This window comes from Pinus tabuliformis, chromosome 3_1 (assembly GCF_031772625.1).
Source record: "Pinus tabuliformis cultivar Carrire ecotype Pingquan chromosome 3_1, CPIR1, whole genome shotgun sequence".
NCBI lineage: Eukaryota > Viridiplantae > Streptophyta > Pinopsida > Pinales > Pinaceae > Pinus > Pinus tabuliformis.
The window spans coordinates 173,336,688-173,358,272 of NC_142301.1; the positions used below are offsets into that span (position 1 = coordinate 173,336,688).

A 21,585-nucleotide genomic window follows, 5' to 3' on the forward strand; every position below is an offset into this window, starting at 1 on the left:
TTGCTACTCTGTTTTGGAAGGAGGTCCAAATCGCGCTATCACAACTTTGCCTTTATAAATCCATGCTCTCTTGCCTTCATCTCTTGCTGCCCTAACATTTAAGATTTCCTCCTTTCTTTCCTCCTGTTGTTTTACAGTTAAATCTTTTTCTAGGAAAAAAAGAAAACCCCTCAAGAGATGTTTCTTGATATAAACAACCAATTACGTATATGTTTTTTTTTTTTTTGGAAAAAAACATAAATTAAAATTTTCAATAAAATATATATTATTAAAATTTTTTACCCATAACATTGTATATAAACTTAATAAACTGTAATGATGTATAAACATTATATCATGTCAAACTTAAAATTAACTGTTTATAAATATAAGCTTTTAAACCAAAATACCAAATTAAATTAAAAATGTAAGCTTTTAACCCAAAATACCAAATTAAATTAAAAATTCAACAAAATTTCCACATCAATGATAAATATTCAACCCTTAAGCTTTATATATCACAATTACATTGGAATTTAGGATAGCAAACACCAAAAAAATGGGATCAAATATGTGGATACAAAAACATTGGGCAGAGTACCCACGTCATAGAGTAAACGGATGATGATTCAGAGCATGGGAACAAATCAAACACTTTATTCTACAGTTTTTCGCCTATTGGCTTAGAGAGATTGATGGGTACACTGACGGCGTTATCAACGCGGAATTTAACGTCGCCCGAACAGTAATAAAGTTAACGGCAGAGATACGAGTAAATGCGCTTTTTCATTCATTGTGCGTGACGAGGGGCGGATTCCAAGGTACATATTTAAATTTGACAGAAAGGTCCTTTTGAGGTCCGCTTTCTTTCTCGGTATTGGTAAAGGGGGAAAATACGCAGAAGAAAGAAAGGAGACTTGAGTAAGAAGCATTGGTACCTGTACCTCAGCCAGCTTAATTTAATTTAATGCGGGGGGCGAGAAGGCGGGTGTGACTGACTGTTGGAGCTGAGATTTTCTCGCACAGAGGTAATTTTCTTCCCCAAAATTCAATTTCATTCACGAAAATCCAACGGTTTTAGTTGCTGTTTACTTTGCTGTCTGGAAAACTCGAGTTAAGTGGGTTTATTTTTGGTTCTATCATTTTCTCAAATTTTTATTTTAGATTTTGTATTTTTGAGTTCATGGCCACAATCACTTCTTTCTCACAAACTGTTTACTGTTTGTTGAATTATTTTAAGAAATTGGGCCACTCCTCTTTTATCATCTAAATTTCTTAAATTCCTTGAATTTCTGTGGGTTATACTGGGTTTCATGATATTAGCATTCAAACATTTCATACCGTGCTTCAGCAGATATTATGTGTTTATGATGCTGGGTAGTCTAATTGATGGATCTTCATCCTCTTCCTACATACGATAATATATTTGAACTTGATTTTTAGTGAACAATTGTTGTTCCAGTTTTGAGTTATCGGGATGGACTTTTTTATTTTATTTTATTTTTTTATATGTATTTTATCATTATTAATATTATTTTAAATTATTATTGTTGTTGTTGTCGTCATTGAGGTGGGTTGGTTGGCTTAACAGATGCAGTTTACGTTAAATTCAATTGGTTTAATCTCCCAAGTACACGTTTGTGTTTTTTGGTCTGTAAAAATGTTTTTGCACGAAACGGTGGAATGCATTGGAACATTGTTATCCTATGCTTTAGTGGATATTATGTTCCCTTTCTACATTTATTTTTTATTTTCACCATGTTGTTGCTTAACATGAGTTACACTGGCTTTTAGTTATGGCACTAGGTCATGGATTACTGCATTTTTCTTAAGCTCTTTTTATCTTTTAAGTTTTGGGCATGTTCCGGCCTTTAACAGATAGATTTTAGTTTAAATTTAGTTGATTTTAGCATCCAATTATACACGTTTTGTGTTTTGGTTCTATGTCTGTCATTATGGTCTCACATTGGCTCCTCACGTTCTAAAGATTGGCCATCCAATTATACACGTTTTGTTTTTTGGTGCTATGTAAAAATGTTTGTGAACAAAGTGGTGGTCGCTTTCTGTCATTATGGTCTCACATGGGCTCCTCACATTCTAAAGATTGGCCTTACCTTATATTTCTGGAAACCTATTTCCTGGAGTGTTTAATTTCAGCCAAAGAAGGAAAACATAGTGTACTGGCTTTTTCAAGAGAGCCCCATATTGCCTTAGCAATGTTGTAGGAATCTGGGGGATTGACATTTTGGGAACCGTTGTCATTGATCATCATCAACCTTGCTTTGTTGCTCCAGTAGTCTCAAAAGCTGAATTATGTTTTGCTAATTGCCCATATATTGGACCTATGCTATGTTATGGTCTATGGATAAATAAGAAATAGACGCAAGCTGCTCAAAGGATAGACAATCATGGAATAGACCCAATCTTTGCAAAGAACAAAAGCAACTCAAAGAGTATGTCACCCAATATGCCAAGATTTGGCACTTAGATGCCTTCACATATGTACTTTCGAAGCTTCATGTAGCAGTTGGTGGTTCCAAGAATAATAATATGCATTGATGCTAATTTGTGTGACCTTGCAACATATGGTGGACTACATGTAGATTATGTGGTGTGTTTGTTGCAGGGGCTATTATGAGAATGCTATAAGTGTTTGTCATGACCTCTGGGGTTAGCTTGTCTAAATTGTCATCAGCCTTCAAGCATGTAGAGCATGCGTGAGAGAAATTGGCTATATAGTAATTTTGGGGTGTTAGTTGTTATTTTCCTTGGTAGATCTTGTGATATGTGGTATTACACAATATGTATAGAGGCATTGAGATGGACCCCATTTAGAATGGGGATCCATAATGTAAAGGGCTAATTGCCCCAAGGCACAGTTAGCCTAGTTGATTGGTTCTAAAGTATGCATGGTCAATTTGAGAAGTTGGAGGGTGGAAGCATACATGTAATTTGTAGGGGCCTATGTTCACGAGCAAAGTAGGGCTGCAATTGTTGGCTTTTAGGTACCTTTGCTAACCATATCCAATGAAACATGATGAAGTTGTAACTTGTTCACACTTGAATTCTTCCATCTTGATCAAGACATTTGTAGTGTCTTGTTGCCAAACCTTGAGGTAGAATGAGGCAGTATTCTTCACATTTTCCAGGTTCACCTCCATTCACTCGTTTGAATGATTCAACACTTGTTTCAATCAATGATGCATTAAGTTTTTAGGACGAGAGGGCACTGGAGCAAGGAAACACATTTGAGGGACTTGTTGAAGCACACCCAAAATTCTAGGGAGCATCACAAGGGACATCGGAGCCCTTAATTGACATATATGAAAATTGAAACACAACTCATTGAAATTCTATACATAACAATGCATCAATAACATACATCAGTACATGTCACGTAATAAATCATAAACAATGCTTGTAATGATCTAACAACATAATAGTCACATTTCACAAATCATCGATCACGATTGTATTTGTCATTATATGTGGAAAATTCAAAAGTTATATATATAGGTCATAAGAAATTTGATATAAGAACAAGTCAAATGACAAATGAGCAGCATTGCTCAAGGCAATGCTCCACTAGTCTCTGCTTCCAACTACTGCCCAAAGGAATAAGGACTAACCATGGGAATGTTGCTATCTAAATAAGAATCATTTGCATTCTCTGGAATACTCAATTGCATTCATTTTAATTTTTCTTTTTTGTCCTCGTTTCCTTGAACAATGGACTTTGATCAAAAGGGAGCGTTGGCTTGTCTCATTTTTTAAATGGGATGTTGTCTTTGGCACCCCGTTAAAAAGGGACGTACGGAGACAACTTACTTGGAGTTCCCACAACTTGGGAGCATGGGGAGTGCATCACGTACCTTCAGTAATGTCCCTGTGTAACTTCGGTTTCAATTGGGTAGGGGTAGCACATGTTCATGTTGAATATCTCTTGAATGCTCTTTTCATAGGCCTTAACAACTCCATTGGTGAGGGCTTTGTCAATCTTGAATGTTAGGAGCTATAGGGCCTGAGAGGTCATTCCTGTCCATGGTGTTATACTTGTGGACTTCAATAATCTCATCAAGGCATGGAACGTCATGGTTGTCATTCAAGGTAATAAAATTTATCAATGTGGGCAGTGTTGATATAAAAAATGGTATTATCAACTAGGGAAAAGGGTCTAGTGGGATCAACATGGATAATGTGGTTCACAGTGCGAAAAAAGTGTAGGTATATATGAAAATACAGTGAAGGAAATTTAGAGAGCTAGGGCATGAAGGTGTCTAGAAGATAGGATCAAGAGGCATGACTCTCAAGCAGAAGGATAATAGACAAGATATTGAAATAAGTCCAGAAAATCACTTCTCTAGGGAACAATTCACTTATTGCACTTAGTTTGGAACTATTGTGATCATTGATGTCCAAATTATAATGTGCAATCAAGTGAGGTTGACAAGGAGTGATTGGAACACCATTGTGCTTGTGAATTTGTGTGAGGGCTATTCGAGCCTTATTAAGTGCATCATTTGAAAATCAAAATAAATCTTGTGTTTAAGCATCACTATTGGGAGTGAACATGCATGGGAGAGACTAGTATGTACTCGTTCTATCCTTTATAGTATGACCCTTTTTCATTTCTTAGTAGAAATTTCCATATGGGGAGTGGGCATTCACTTGACTATCTACTTCACCATCCAATGTGTGCAACTGTTTAGAGCCATTCGTAGCTAACTTATCCAAAACATACATTTCAAGCTAGAGATACTTTAATTTTCAAGTTTGATTATTGCACTTAGAGTCAAACAACAAACCCAGCTCACCTTGTTGTAGGCTGTAGCACCTTGGGTTTGAGGTGTTTGTCATATCTAGCCTCAACACTCACTTTGAGCTAGTTGCTTCCATTCTACATAGAGTCTAATTTTGTCCAATTGTACAAGATGGGCTTCTAACTAATCATCATTGCCTATTTGTTTTTCCGATCTTTTTTAGTCTTGATATTATGGTTGTCAAGTCTCGTTAGTATTTTTTTTCAATTTTGTCTTTAGTTGTTTCCTCATATTGATGAACCCCACTAAGCTTTTCCTGAGTTTGAGGTTGGAAACATTGACGGTGAGTGATCATGAAGCTTCGAAGTGATTGATGACTATATTTGCAAAAATATGTGCCATTACTTGATCTATAATTGATCAGCCTATGGTTGAATCAATTCACCAACATGAGCCTCAATTATCTATATGCAAAAAAATAATCTTTCTATGTTTATTTCTATTGTGTATTCAAACTGTAAATAACTTCTTGCTAGAATACAATCATACGTAGTAAATAACATAAAGATTACCTTGGAGAACCTAATGTTTTTGGTTCCTTATTATTTCTCAGGGTTTTATATGTGGAGCAATGCATTCTTTCGCTGAGATTTTGTGAATTTTACTCACATTTTCACAGATATAGAATTGTTTTAGGCTAAGTTGCAGGAAATATCAATGAACCCTTGTATTTATATGAGAAACTTGTCAAAATGTCAAAACAAGTACAAATGACTTGAAAACACCCTAAGCCGCACCATAGGGTGTGCTACAATTTGCAAGCATTGTGGGTGGGGATGTGTTCTTTCTAATCACAAAATCTAGTACTTTACTGCAAAGCCCCACAAGGTGCTAGGACTAGTGGAACATTAGAATTGTTGCCATTGTTACCTAAACAACAACTTCCCTTTTCTCAGTGAAGGACAAGTCCAACAAAAGGGAGGCTTCCCTGGTAGGACTTAGAGTTCCTAAGGCAGATACACAACCAAGTCTAAGGTCTCTTAAGTAGCTATCCAAATCATCACCAATAGAATATATCAAGCATGTTAACGGTTAGGTGGTCAATCAAGGTGAATTCCAGATTTGGTTTAAAGTGTTTTACAGTTGATCCAGGGGGCTTATTAAGTAACATATTCATGCAAAGCAATACCCAAACCAGTAAAATCTGAAAGTTACCAATGGCTGTTTTAATACTTGTATAAAACATAGGAAATTACAGCAGTAAACAAGTTACAATAGCAATACAATTTAGCCCTCAAAATGAGTTACAAACCAGTAGAAAATATGGCTAAAATAGTAAATAAATCTAAGGTTTAATTATTCTTTTAAAATCTGAAAATTAGAAGGCATATAGCAACCAACTAAAACAAGATGTCTATCCCTAATCATGTAGAAATATAAATCAAGAAGGAAGTAAAATGATTATAGGTCAAAGACGCAAGAAAACCATAGGAATTTAGGTCAAAGACGCAAGAAAACCTTAGGAATTTATGTCAAGAAAATGCAAGAAAACCCTATAATTTCAGGTCAGAAATATGTACGAAACGCCATATGTGTAGGGTTTTTGTCATTTGATGGCTGAAAGTCAAATGTAAGCTAAATAAAATCTTAAATTTACCCTAAAACATATTATAAAACTTGAATTTATAAAATACGATTGACTAGATTAGGAAAAGACTAGTGCCTACTATTTTTTTGGGGCATATGGGGTCAACTAAAGACTCCCTTGAGAGGATGCGAGTATATATATCTAGGGTTGTCCACTACAAACCCTAGAAGATCCACCTAGTACTTTACAAACTTAAAAAGAACTCAATTGACGACACTCCACTAGCAATCTCCCAAGGGTTTTAAAGAAGGGCTTTGTCCAAGAACAATATGAAGAAACTGCCCCACCACCACTAGAGAAGTACAATTACACTTATAATCATCAATAAACAAAACCAAACAAGATTAAGTGAGATCACTTACTCAAGTATCATTTTCATCCACAAATCCTAGTCATGAGCATCCATAGAGTTGTAAAGCCATCCACAAAACATTTCCTCAAGAAGTTGCTCTAGCCATCCATCCATAACAAATATGAAGAAAATAAAGTAAAACTAGACAAGTTGTTATTCTTCACAAGTTCTAGCGATGAGTTACAAACGAGAAGTGTCTCTCTTATTTATATGATAGATCTAACACCCTTCTAATTACAATAATAATATTTTCCTAGTGCTATCCTCCATTTGGCCAAGGCTGCGGGGGGTCTTTGAGGTACCTTTGAACAGTTTTCAATCTTCAGCCAACTCCAAAGGATAGAGTTAATGAAGTTCTTAGAGTCTTGGATGGTGATAACAGAGCAGATATTCACACCACAGGTCTGGGTTCAATAACTGGGTTCAAGAACCGATGCAATCAGTTCATGTTCCAACTGTTATTCATGAGCTTGTTGCAAAATAACAATTTTAGACAATGAGCCCTCCCATTCTATCTTTAAGATGGAAAGATTTATTTCAAGTTCAAATTACAGTGCCAAGAAAACAACAATGGTGCTGTCTATAAATGGCAGGTTAGTTGAGGGCACTGCATTAAAGAAGAGGTGTAATCAAATTTGTTTAATATGTCATCTCACCAAAGGCATTGAGACCTTTTATCATATGTCTATGTTGCTGCCACCTGAGCACGTGGATGTGACTGTTCATCCTACAAAGAGGGAGGTCAACCTTTAAGCATGCACTGATTCTTCAAATCCAGTAGGGAGTGTTGATGCATTTTGTAGAAGAAACTTGTTGAGGGTCAAAAAGGTCAAGGTGCCGTGGCTGTTATGAGGTGTAAATGTGAAGAGATGAAGAAATGGACAGGCTTGAAAGCTGTGTAGGGGTCCATTTCAGATCTGCGCTAGCTTTTGACAGAGTAACCCAGGATCAGCAAACATTAATAGCAAACACAGTTCTGCTATCATGATTTAAGGAAGCTTTCAGCCAACAGAAATGCTATACAGAAGAAGTAAACTGTTTTCTATAGCCTTTCAGGTCTGATAACAATATATTTCCAGCAAGTTGTTGAGAAGCATTGGTCCAGTGCCAAGAGCACCATTAGCATGATGCAGTATTAACCCTTTTGCAGATTAACTGAAGGAAACAGACTTAAAGTTACCTATCAGATACTACATTGAGGAGAACTGATCTTATACAGTCCTTGTTTGACATCACAACTTTAAAGGAAAGAGGAGTGCTCCATGTTTATGATGATGAAGGAGATTCATGTTAAATTTCCATGAAACTCTGCAACTACTTAGTGAATTACTGAAAACTGAAATCTAGTTAACTTTCACCAAGATACAGAGCTTCTTAACAACTTATAAGCAGCGGAATAAAAACACAGAGATAAAAACACATGCACAAATTGACACACTTATTTTTCTCAGGAAACCCAACAGGGAAAACCTGCTTGCTTGATGTGGCTATTTTATTGATTGTTCTTGAGCACTTGGATCTATTACAAAGCAATCTGTCTCTCTTGAGAAAGCGTTCTGCTTCTCACACAAATCTCAGCTGATACAATTGATCTTGGCTGGCCTAGATCCTGCTTGATCTTGGCCCTCTAGCACACAATTGTTCCTCTGCTGCCTCCTTGACTTGCTCTGCAAAACCTGCTCACTTCTGCTTGATTTCTGTGCACTAGAGGCTCCTTAATCCTTGCGCACTAGGTCCCTATTTCCTAGCGCACATCAGCCCCTATTCTCTAGTGCAGATCAACTCCTATTTTATAGGGAAAATCCCTATATCCTTGCGCACTTCCTGCCTCCTATTTCTTAGGACCCAACTCCTCTTCTCTGCGCACAACCAACTCCTAAATCCTAGCACACTTGTGCCTCCTATTTCTTAGGACACAATTCTTGCGCTCTCCACAATCAAGGCTCTCTCACAAACTCGTGAGCTTTGTCTTGTCTGTTATGATTATAATTCATAATAAAATAATAAAGGTAAATATAAATATAAATATAATAAACGATAAATAATTAACTAATGATTAGTTAGTTAACAATGAAAAGGCATGTCTTAGAGACATGCCTGTTCGTGAAAGGGTACTTACTTGGCTATATATACAGGACCCTCATTCTCAATTGTAATCATTCTTATTCATTCATTTTAATATATAATATTTGTATCCTCATGGATATCTTTATATTCCAAGTCTTCTGGAGTAATTAATTTGTAGAAGGAACTTTGTTCGCTTCATTGGTATTAGAGCTTTGTCTATTCCGGCCTTTGGCCATCAACTTGTTGTCAATTGTGTTGTTGTCGTGAAGTTTGAAGCGTTTCGTTACAAAAAGTTGGAGTTTCTCCATATTGCCAATTAGGCCTTTGGCCATTAAATAAAAAAAAAAGTCATACCTACGGTTGCTCCCCTACGGCTACAATGCTACCGCCCCCTACGGCTACAATGCTACTGTTTCTCCCCATATGGCTACAATGCTATGGTTGCTCTCCTACGACTACAATGCTACTGTTGAGTGCCCCACAACTCTGCACACCCGTCGAAACCTAACGAACCAGTCGCTATACACATCATTGGTGTTGCCGCAACGCGTAGCCCGACCATCGATCGCCTAACACCATTGTGCGACCAACATTTTTCCACTAACTCCTCCGCTCCACTTGTCGCACTGGACCTTGCTGGCTGCAAGACTACATAGTCGACAAACTACTGCCAATTGTCCCTGCTTGCAGGTTTCCGCAGCTAGCCGCCTCTCATCACTGCAACGATTTATTTTCTTTGCCACTATCGCAATACCACAACTATCATTTGTCTACACCACCACTGTTTTCTATCTGTGTGAATGCCACCATTGTCACAACTGCAACCAAAGCCACCAAAGTCGAACACCCCAATCATAAGTGCCATGTACCCCGTGTATCTCTGTGGTTGCTTACTCTCGCTGAAGGTGGTACCAGGAGGTCCGACTCTCTTCTGATTCTCCCCAAACAACTCTTCTGCTCACTTGGCTTGAACTCTCCCTATATTGGGAGTCATTAACTGAGTGGCTACCTACACTCGCCTGGGCTCTGCTCCTCATCATCCCGCTGGTCGACCTAACTGCCAACTAGCCCAAGGCCTCAAACTCAAACTGAGATACTGGCTAAGGCTCCATCTTGAGTAGTTTCTTTTGAGGGACTCTCTCAGAGCCCTGCTCTTGCTCTAAGGACTCTCTCAGAGCCCTGCTCTCCTCAACCATCACTTCTCTACTCTGAGCACTCCCTGCCTTGCTGCTCAAGGCTGTGCTTGTCTCAACTTGTAGTAGGTACGTATTCTTCTTACTTACACCTATCTGGTTCTTACATCCAAAAGCTAAGTACTGGAGGTTGTTGAAATGTAACTAGTGTCAGTCTTCATAAATTATTCTTGAGTAATGACTTGATGTAATTATTGATGTACTTGTCAAAAGAAAAATAAAAGAAAAATTATTTGTAAGAGAAAATTATTATTATTGAAATGGGTTTCTTGTCCATCATGCTGTGGTCTTTAGGTTAAAGCACGCATTGAGTGCTCTAGTGGTCTTGTTGACAAGTCAAAAGGTCAAAGTCATGATGTACTAGCCCCTAGAGGGCTCATGTAACAAGGAAGGAAAATTATTATTGTAAAATGTGATGTCTAGAAGCCGCCTCTAAGGGATGAGTTGGTCAACTCTCTTCATGTTAGCCCAAGGAGGCCTAATTTGCTCTTTTGAAAGCCTATATAAAAGGGAACCTCACCTCATTTGTGATACGTCAGTCAAGCGATATATTTGTGTTCCTAGTGAAGTCTGGGCAAGGAAGAAGAAGGAGAGCAAAATTCTCTTGGAAGCCAACAAAGTTCTTCGGAGACCAGTGAACTGGTTAAGGAAATCTCAGTCCTTGCTGCCCACACGTGTAAGTTTTGGAGGAGAACCTAGGGTTTCCTCAATCTTGTTTTGTAGAGAAGTTGTTTAAGGGTTTGGCTGGCTCATCTCTCGGAATGTTTGGTCTTGGGTCAAGGTCAAGGTCTTGGAAGTCTTCATTGAAATTCTATAAGAAGGGATTTTTGTGGGTTTTCCTTTATAGGAGAGGTTTTGGCCCTGGCTAACATCCTTCTTCTGGTGTTCTTGTGTTTACATTGTGATATTTTCATTGGCATTTGTCTTGATGATGAACTTAACTAAATAATGTTGATAATGTCCTAGTATATATATCACAAGAAAATGTCAAGGATTAAAGAGAAATCAAATTTAAAATAACTCTATCTACTTTGCCCAAGATTTCTCAACATGGTTTCAGAGCTAAGGCTATGAACAAAGGGCATAAAGAAGATCAATTTTGGCATAATTTCATCTCTAGGAAGTCAATTGTCCTAGACTGAATTTGTGGAGGCAAATAAATCAAAGTTTTGGGCATGATTACCAACTCTAATTGTAGAAGTAAGGCCGCAGACATTGTAAAGATAGAAAGAGCACATTAAGGACATTTCAACCTTATTCATGGAGACCTAGAGGCTAATATAATAGCCTTCTCCCAACCACATCCATTGACAAGAAGATCGAAGATTTCTGGCATCATCACCAACCCTAAATTCTGTAACTAGACCACAAGCCTACTTTAATAGAGCGAGGTACAAAATCTTGCATTTGGAGGGATCGAGAAGCTAGTCTAGTAGCCCAAGGAAGGCCGCATATTCTGATGGAGGAGCGAAGGTCAAAAGAAGTCTCCCAAGGTTTGCTAAACTCCACAATTTTTCTGAGCAACTCCTATACTAGGTGTGTATATGGATTGACAATTTATTTAAAAGTATCATTAAAGAATTGTTCTAAGTTTTCAAGGCATTGAAGGCCCATCTATTGTCATCTGTAATAACCCTAGAAAGGAGTCAAATCCTTTGCATATAGTCTGAAATTCTATACCAGTATTCTATACATAAGTGTCACGTTGGCAACCCATGAAGGACTATCTCCAAAAGAATCAAAATTCTAAGTCTACACCTGGGCATATAGAGAATCAAGTCCAAACTCAATGAGAGTATTGTTGGCCTTGTTGAAGGGTTAATCTGAACATAATTGCTGTGGCTCAAACATATGTAAAGATTGAGCTATCAAAATGTGGATAGTCTGCTGTAGATGTCCTTCACCACACGGCAAGTCTAGGGCTACTCAAACTGCTCCTGGTTGATCAGACCCTTGAGCTCTTCGTCTACCACTTTAGCAACCACCTAAGTACCACCTAAGTCCATGAAGATGGTGTACATCGGGCTCCAACTTGGGCACTATCATGCTGCCCTCCAATAGACCATAAATGCCCAATCCGCTATCCACACTTGGTCCACTCTTACCCTGCTCTCCAACAAACCATAAATGCCTAATCCACTGTCCACACTTGGTCCAATCTCACGCTTCCCTCCAACAGACCACGAGCGTCCAATACATTGTCCTCTCCTAAGACACCATCCACCTGCAAATCACATCAACTCAAGGGGACAAACATGCTTATGTTCTGTAACCTTCTGCGGCCCCTCTTGACATACATACAACTGCTAATGTGCCTGCTCATAGGATGTCCACTAACACACCTCATCCACTAACATCCATTCATCACCAAGAGACCATCTGCAAGCATATTGCTGCTGCCCCTTTTGACACACATACAACTGCTAATGTGCCTGCTCATAGGATGTCCACAAACACACCTCATCCACTAACATCCATTCATCACCAAGAGACCATCTGCAACCATATTGCTGCTGCCCTCTTGCCCTTGGGTTATGTGCACATTACTGTAGCTTCCTATCACTAGTTAGGGCACTCAACATTGCATGATAGCCCTCCAAAATTGCTACAATAGTTCTCCAATCACTGTGTTTCCTCTCCCAAAGGACTGCTCCAAAGATAGGCACTCAAACTTACTCTAGGGTATGAGGCTCTTCCCCAACGTACTCTACAACACTTTTGTACCAATCAACAACATCAACTAATCCAAACACATGGAAGAAACACCATTGTTCACCTGCGCTGTACTAGGAGAAGTTGCGGCTAGGGCAGAGGAGCTTTCCTAGCCCACTCGGCCCACAAAACAAACCTCCCAACTTGCTGCTGTAGGTGTCCTTACCTGCGGCCTGAACATAGACAACATAACCCTTAAAATATGCACATAAATCCCTCTTACCTCTCCTTTGAGTTGCGACCTGATTTGGTAAAGGAGTCTGCTCCAAAAACAAGAGAAAACCAAACCAAACAACCCTCCTAGTCACCATGAATGATGCTCTAGGTCTGCAGATTCTCTCTGCAAGAATTTGCACCTCAAAACATAGATGATTCCTTGCCAAACTCGACTCCCTGTCTCAGACTCCCTTGCCTCAGATTCACACTCCAAATCGCAGAGTTAATGACGTGTGAATGCACTTAGGATCATGCTCTAATGACCTCACACTCGAGTCCTTTTTATATATTCTCATGTGGCTTCAATAGTGGGCTTGTCCAACTGGCATAAGGCCTATTATGACTTTAGACGACCTCAACTTTGTTACACAAGCCCACACCATAACTTCAAAAATTAATATCTTCTCATAGACAACTCAAATTTCGATGATTTTCAATGCGTTTGGTTCGTCTTGACGTCCTCTATCATCTCCATCCATCACATGCCAAATTCTCTCCATGGTTTTGGCCCCAACATTGATGGGTACAAAACCCCAAGCTTGGGTTTCAAGCCCACAAAAGGCTTTTGTGTGCCAACTCCTCCACAACCCTCAATCCTAGGGTTTGGAGTACCTTCCAAGCTACAAATCTCAACATGACCATATTACTTGATTGAGAATTGATCTTACATCAAAATCTCGAGATCATTTTTGAGTTTGAGAAGAAGTCTTCAAGAGAAACCGTCTAAGAATCTTGGAAACTCGAGTCCTTGCATTCTGTAAGAAAGTTCAGGCATATAAGCTTGAGGTAGTTGTAACGGTATCAACAAGGAGGTCTCCTTGAAGTCAGTGAAGTTCTATTTTTAACAAGAAATATTCAAATTAAATATTCTTGGTTAAGGGATATTGTCGTAGTCAGTTCTTTGGACCTGTGCATCACAAAGTTGCAAGCATAAAAACCACAGTTTATTGATCTTGAAGAGATAGCAGTCCAGAGGCAGTATTGTGATAGTCATCTCTTTAAAGGAAGGTTTTGTTTGTTGTCAAAGATCAGGAAATCTTCAATTATGTTCCACCGTGAAAAAGGGTTGATTGCTGACAGTAATATCAAGAATCGGTATTTGGGTATAAGAGATATCCTTGCAGACAGATCCTTAGATTTGTGCATCTCTTATGAGCAAGCAGCAGACCAGTAATCAAGAAGAGGTAAGCAAATCAATACAATGAAGTATATATTAAGTTGATGCACACCTTGAGGATAAAACGATGAAGCGACCATAACATCCAGGATAACTGGTCAGTACGACAAAGGAATGTAACATTGAGGTCTGTATGATATATTTGATTAAGCATCCAACATGAAATACTGTAGGGTAGGTTGAGTATATGAATCTAGGGCTGCTTGTTAAATTTATTAAAGCCCTAGTCATATAGAAACCCTAACCCTATTCCCTCATAAAAACCCTAACTCTCAATCCTTAGGGTTTGTGTACAATCTATGGCTCATGTCAAGTAGGCATGGATAAGGTTGATAAGCTATATATGGAACCCTTGGTCTAGGGTTGGCACTTGAAAACCCTAGGAGTTCAACCTCTAAGTCTCATGGTAACCTTAGATTGACAGATTGACATCATGCTTTTATTATTGTATATTTTGCTTGGGTGTACTTGTCAATGAATGTTGCAGGTATAGGAAGTAAAGGAAGAAGGATGAGCAGATCCTCTGTTTTGGTAAGCATGATGGAAGGAGGGAACTGTAAGGACCCTTGGATCCTTGGGCACTCTGATGTATAAAGATAGATTCATGGTATAATCGTGCGACTGTGGATGCCTGGAAGAGTTAATAACAACATATGAAAGAATTCATGAACCTGATATAGTAGTCAGCTAGCCGATATAAAGATTTTGTTGCAAATAAGGATCATTTTTGGATCCTCCTTTGTGATGTCATGGAGTGACTTCTTCAGCTTGGAAGAATGACCATGATGATTGTTATCCATTCTATATGTTTTTGAAACAAGCCTCTTAAGAAGGTTCAATTGTAGCAAAATGGACCTCATCCTGGAAATGAGGAACAGGGCTAGGTGACTCGTTGAGATATGTTTCGCTAAAGACTTTGATGGAGTTTGAAGAAAGACCATGATAACCTTAGATTGACAGATTGACATCATGCTTTTATTATTGCATATTTTGCTTGGGTATACTTGTCAATGAATGTTGCAGGTATAGGAAGTAAAGGGAGAAGGATGAGCAGATCCTCTGTTTTGGTAAGCATGATGGAAGGAGGGAACTGTAAGGACCCCTGGATCCTTGGGCACTCTGAAGTATAAAGATAGATTCATGGTATAATCGTGCGGCTGTGGATGCCTGGAAGAGTTAATAACAACATATGAAAGAATTCATGAACTTGATATAGTAGTCCGCTAGCCGATATAAAGATTTTGATGCAAATAAGGATCATTTTTGGATCCTCCTTTGTGATGTCATGGAGTGACCTCTTCAGCTTGGAAGAATGACCATGATGATTGTTATCCATTCTATATGTTTTTGAAACATGCCTCTTAAGAAGGTTCAATTGTAGCAAAATGGACCTCATCCTGGAAATGAGGAACAGGGCTAGGTGACTCGTTGAGATATGTTTCGCTAAAGACTTTGATGGAGTTTGAAGAAAGACCATGATATTGATAAAGACATGATATACTATTAGGTTTTTCTCGATTCTACTATATGAAGAAGATTCACTTTAAGAAGGATAAGATGACTCCATTGGGTTGCTGCCTTGGTAATTGGTTTGAGGATACACCACGATGATAGATATGATCACAGGGTGCAGATGGTTTGATGATCGTGTCCTGGTGGATCACTTTCTTAATGTTCAACAGGGAGCCATGTTTGAGCTCGATGATGATTAATTTGTGAATATGCAAGTGATGAAGTCTGAAGATGATCACATCACAAAGGACCATCATAAAGAGGTAACTTTAATTTGATGTTCATTTTTATTTTTGAACTCATCTGGTTGAGCTGAAACAGGGCTACTGAAAAGAGGATTGTAGAAAATCAGCTACAACTAGTACTCATGTGATTGGATGGAAGATCCTGTTAGGGTCCTATAATAATAGGATTCATAATTTTGAATTGGCTATGGTTAGTCTTGTAATATTGTACATACTCTTGCTTTTTTGCAAAATGTTTTCCATATTAAAAATAAAAAATGTAAAGAGGGTATGTCCTAAAAGAATAATCAAAGGACAAAAAGAAAGAAAAAGATCAAAAAATTGAAAAAGATGAACCCCAAAAAGAAATAAAACAGATCATGAAAGTGTGCAAATTCAAATGCCACTACCTTTTACTTTGTAAAATAAGGTTGTGTGCAACTTGTCAGAAATGCTACAATCCATGATGGTCAAATAACTTAATCTTGACTCATTCATGCTTTAAATTTTATGTTGATAGATAGAGAATAAAGATCTAGCCAAACTATTTAACCTTGGCAGATCAGTAGTTAGGTCGAGAATAAAAATGAGCTCATCAGTTTAATCTGAGCCAGTGGAAGTTATAAGGTTAGAATTAGATAGTTTGTTTGTCAAAAGAAAAGAAAATAAAGGGTCAACAAGCTCAAATGCACCCAATAAAATGAAGAAAAATGTTAGGATAAATAAAGGGTAGGTAGAAGAAAGGTTGCAAATGCGCAAGGTTGCTGAGTCAAAAGCACATTTATCATGCTTAATCCTATTTTTCATGTGCAGGAGGATTTATGAGAAAGAAAAGATATTCACAAGCTTGTTTACTAATTTCCCCTCCTTTCACTATACCCCACATGCTTATTTGCTAATTTCCTTGTTATCCCTTCATCACTTATAAATCCATTTTTTCCCCTCATTTTGACCTCTATGCCTTCATTTCACACATTTCCCTAGTAATTACCCTTTAAAAAATCATCCCCCTACCAAACCTCTTTTAACCCACCAACCCTTAGTGCGGTTAAAAAACCCCGCGACATAAACCATGGTCCCACTTTATTAACCCGTTACTTATGTTAAAAATCTCGACCTTATTGGTTAATTAATTACATTTCTGTGTAATTAAACCCCGGGCCCTGCAAATCCCTTTCCTGATTCCCTCCGTGCAACTTAATCGCGCGATAGCCATCCGATCTCCTACCCCCAGATCCGATGGTGCGCATCCATATCGCGCGGGTTCATCGACTGATCAATAATAGCATGAGAGCACGCGAGATTCATGGTTTTGCCTGGGCCCTGTTTTGCTATGTGGCGGCCCCAAGTGATATCGCGTGCTCGCGAAAAATACCGCCTGCCCTCCAAAAGTGGTGCGATGGCCCAGAAAACCACCTCCTAGCCCAGACTGAAAACTGCCCACTGTTCATTTATATTTTCTGCGCCAAAATGTGACCATTACCCGTTAAAAGGTCGGAAAAGCCCCAATTCATTCTTTTCTTGCGTTTTTCACTGTAAACAATTGCTAACCTATTTGCGACACCTTGACCCTGAAACGACCAAATTGACCACCGTCTGCCACTTGAAGAAGCTTCAGACACCTAATTGAAGCAACCAGTTGACAGTTGAAGCAACTGTATCCTCTACATTCACCACTGAACCCAGTTTGCGCGTCAAACCATCGATTTCCAGGTATTCTCAGAAAAACTAGAACGACCCCTGAATTTGAAAACATACATTTTACATTGAGAGGTTAATTAATTGAATTAATTGAAAGAAACTTCCCTAAATTGGAAAGAAACCTGCTATACACCCCAAACCCTGTTTACAGACTGAAATTACCCTCTCATTGTACCAGAACTTCTAAACCTCACTTCTAAAACCAATACAAGCCGAATTCATATCTATAAACTCAGTTATGGCTTCCCAAAGCTCTTTGGACGTGAGACCTCTGCAAACCCCTCACCTGGACATCGACCACCTTGCATTAGCAGACAAAGATTTTGAAATAAAGGATACTGCTTCCCTTGTTTACCTTCTAAAGCTCCACTGCTGGAGTAAGGACAAATTCTTGAACCAGAACGATGACATTCACCTTTGGGAGTCTAATTTGCCCAAATATTTGTTTCCAAAAGTACACCCATTCCCAAACATCATCCATTTCTGTGATGCTTGCTACATTCCTAGCCAAAGAGCTATTGTCACCCCTAACTAGCAAGTGTTATTTACCATCACTGCAGAATCCATTAACCAAATGCTGCAGGTCCAACCAAGCCCTAATGAGACCCCACTGTCTATTGGAGACTTGCTGGACCTCTATGTCAAGTTAGACCTGCCCAGAATAGCCCAAATTTTCCAAACTTTCATCATTGAGGAATGTCATACTCCCACAGATAGTCCCCCTTATGCTGCCACCATTTTTTCTGAGAGAGGCAGACAGATTATTACCATGCTCTCTTGCATCTTGGGATACACCACAGATGAGCATGTGGATGAGGTTGTCCTGGCCTTCCTTTCCATATTTAGCCCAGGCAAGCCTCCTGCTGTTATTTACAACTATGCTCAGTTCATTACAGACAGGATGCATGAACAATTCACCAGATTACCTACTGAAAGAGTCTTCAAGTACTCTTCTGTATTATTTCATATGTTCTTGTATTATCAATAAGACAAATTCCCTGTCAGCATCCAGAAGTTGGATACCAAGGGAAATCAAAGATCAGTTATTTATTGGACACCCTTGATCCAAAAGTACTCCACTACATTCACTTATAAGGACTTCATTGATTCATTTGTCCATCCAATCATGAATATGCTAACCAGTAGCCCTCAACCTAGAATCAACCAAGAGATCAAAAGGGTGTTACAATTGGCCAAGAACAATACGGTGGGAGACTGGTATCTGTAATAGAACCACACAGAGGTAAGAATTTATGGATGCCAACTTGCCCCTTACAAACTACCCAAATACCTCCCCATGAGGATATTTGCACTAGAATATTTTAGGCAGATTATCAATTCTGATGAAGTCAACTTCCTAGCAGCTAGGAAGAAAACCCAATTCAAAATGAAAAATCAATTGGGCCCCTTCATTTGTAATACCAGAGAAGTTGGACCAGAGGCTGATAAGATGTTGCAGCAAATGAAGTTCAAAAACAGTTTTATGTGGCAGTATGACCCTCATGGAGTCATAAATAAACTGAGGATCAAGGTCAAGTTGGGACCTTTCATCCATCATCCCAGACCAGACATTGAGAGGTTTGCCAACCAATCAGAATGGTTGGAAAACACTCTAATTGACATGGACAGTACAATAGTGGATGTAGAAAATACATTGATTAATGTAGAAAGACAGATTGATGAAAGTTCTTTCCTGCAGGTTCCAGAACTAGGAGAACCAATGAATATTCCTCCTGTTTTACAGACTCCTGCAAATGAGGAGAGAAACCCAAAGAGAAACAGGGAGGAGGGTTCCAGTTCTGCTATGGAAACCACAAATGAGTAGTTTGAGATTAGTTACAGGAAGAGGCCCAAGCTGAATCCTGTAACTGAACAGGAGGACACCATTGAATCAGTGGAAATCATTGACACTGATACAATGGTGGAAAGAAGCAAAGGTACAACAACTTCAGGAGAAACACAACAACCCTCAACATCTAACACTCAACTGATTGAGAGACAACTCAATGTTGAGGTTTCTTCATTCACCAGGCCAGCTGATAAAGAAAAGGATATCAAGGACATGTATAAAGAAATTAAGTTAAGAAATGAGAAGTTGAAGGCCGAAACCTATGCTCAATACTTCAAACACACACCAGCAAATCAAAGCAGGTTGATGTCAGCTTTTGACATCAAAGCAGGTTGATGTCAGTTTTTGACTTCAAAGCAGGTGTCCTTCATGCTGCCAATTGTCCAGCAGCCAAAGACATCAACTGACTACAGAAAAACAGACTTTGAGGTGTTGGCTAGGGATGTTCATCCCATTGACCAGATTGAATTCCACAAGCAGGCAGGAGAGATGATCTACTCCACCTTGACAGGAAAGGCCATGGTTGTACATAAGCTGCAAAGTTCATTAGATAACATTACAACTCAGTATAAATTAGAAAAGGCCTCCTCACAGGCCAAGGACAACATGATTAGGTCATTGGAGGACTTGGTAATTGAGTTGGGACATGATCCCAATGACATCAAAGCTACTGAGAAGTTAATAAAGAAGAAGAATGAGGACATAACTGCTCTCAAAAAACAACTAAAAATTCTTCATTCAGAGCACCCACAGTCAAAGGAGGTCCTTGAGAGCCAAACTCATCAGGAGGAGATGATGGACTTGGTTCTACAATTGAATGATCAACTGAAGGAAATGGAAAAGGAGTTAGATAGCTTGATACAGTTAAAACAAGCTAGTCTAGAGACTGCCCCTGCCACTGCTATCCCAACAATCACTACTGCAGTACCATCCACCTTGGTAGCATCATTAGCTCCTATAGCTCCAATGGCTACAACCCAGTGTTGCACACATCGCGATTTAATCGCGATAAAATCGGAAAATCGCGATTTTTTCAAAATGCCGATTCAAATCGCGATTTTTATCCAAAAAATCGGCGGAAATTTTTTTTAACGATTTTTATCGAAAAAATCGCGATTTTTAAGGAAAAAATCGCGGGAGGCGCGGGCAGCGGGGGTTTTATATGTAAAATCGATTTTTTGTTTATTCATTCAGCAGTCCGCCGCGGAGGAGAAGGAGGAGAAGGAGAAGAAGGGAGGGAGAGGGTTGCCGTCGCTTGTGGGAGCCGATTTTAGGAGGAATCCAAGCCAAGATCGCGAATTTGTCCATAAACCAGGTATGTAGATTAATTTTTTTTTGTTTTGGTTCTCTAAAAACTTTGTTTTTCATTGTTTTTAAAGAATTTTTAGAAATTTTTCATTGATTTGGGATGGGTTATTTGTTATGACTATGAGAACCAATTTTTGATTTTTATTTTCTCATTTTCTTTAAACATTGTTTATTTTTTTTGATTTTTCATTGTTTTTTGGGTTTAGAAATTCAAATTGGGATTTTGGAAATAATTAGCTTGTAATTTTGCAAATGCTAAATTGTAATTTGTATTTACTATTTACTATTATCATTTATGTAATCCTAAATTCCTATTTCCTAATCCTTATTTTTCCATAGGTTTGCAAATTCAAAATTCAAAAACAAACATGCCAAGGAAATTGGATCCTTTCTGGGAATATGGTGACCCTAAAACTCCGAATGATAGACAAAACTTGATTTGCAAGTTGTGTGGAAAGGAAATATTCGGGGGGGTGTACAGGTTGAAGTTCCACCTTGCACAAATCCCTGGACGTGATGTGGGGCCCTGTCTAAAGACAAATGCTGAAATTATCCAAAAAGCCATGAGAGCATTGGGAGAATTAGAGCACACTAGAGACGCCAAAGAAGAACTCAAAAGGCAACTAAGAAGGTCAGTTGAAGGAAGTGGGCCAAGTGGCACAGGTTCTACTGCAGCGTCAGTCAATCCGTTTGCTGCATCATCATATTTTGTTCCTCGAACCACACCTGGTTCACAACCAACTATCGGTTCAATGATGAAAAGAACTGAAAAAGAAAAAGCTGACAAGTTGATGACAAAATTTCTCCTCTGGAGTGATATTCCTTTCAGCATTATAAGGAATAATCCATTTTTCCAACCTACTCTTGATGCTGTTGCCAGTGTTGGC

At 38.7% G+C, this 21,585-nt stretch overlaps 1 protein-coding gene across 3 annotated transcripts in view; it reads left to right on the forward strand.

Annotated features, from left to right (window-relative positions):
• The first annotated feature begins 819 nt into the window (after nucleotides 1-819).
• The window catches only part of LOC149186356 (uncharacterized), a 191,771-nt gene continuing 171,005 nt past the window's right edge, over nucleotides 820-21,585 (forward strand). For 2 of the 3 annotated variants that reach the window (XM_089410982.1, XM_089410981.1), the window contains exon 1: nucleotides 820-1,007. The gene's annotated coding sequence lies outside the window, so the exon portion shown is untranslated. The remainder of the gene's footprint in view (nucleotides 1,008-21,585) is intronic. The other variant, XM_089410983.1, reaches the window with a different exon arrangement.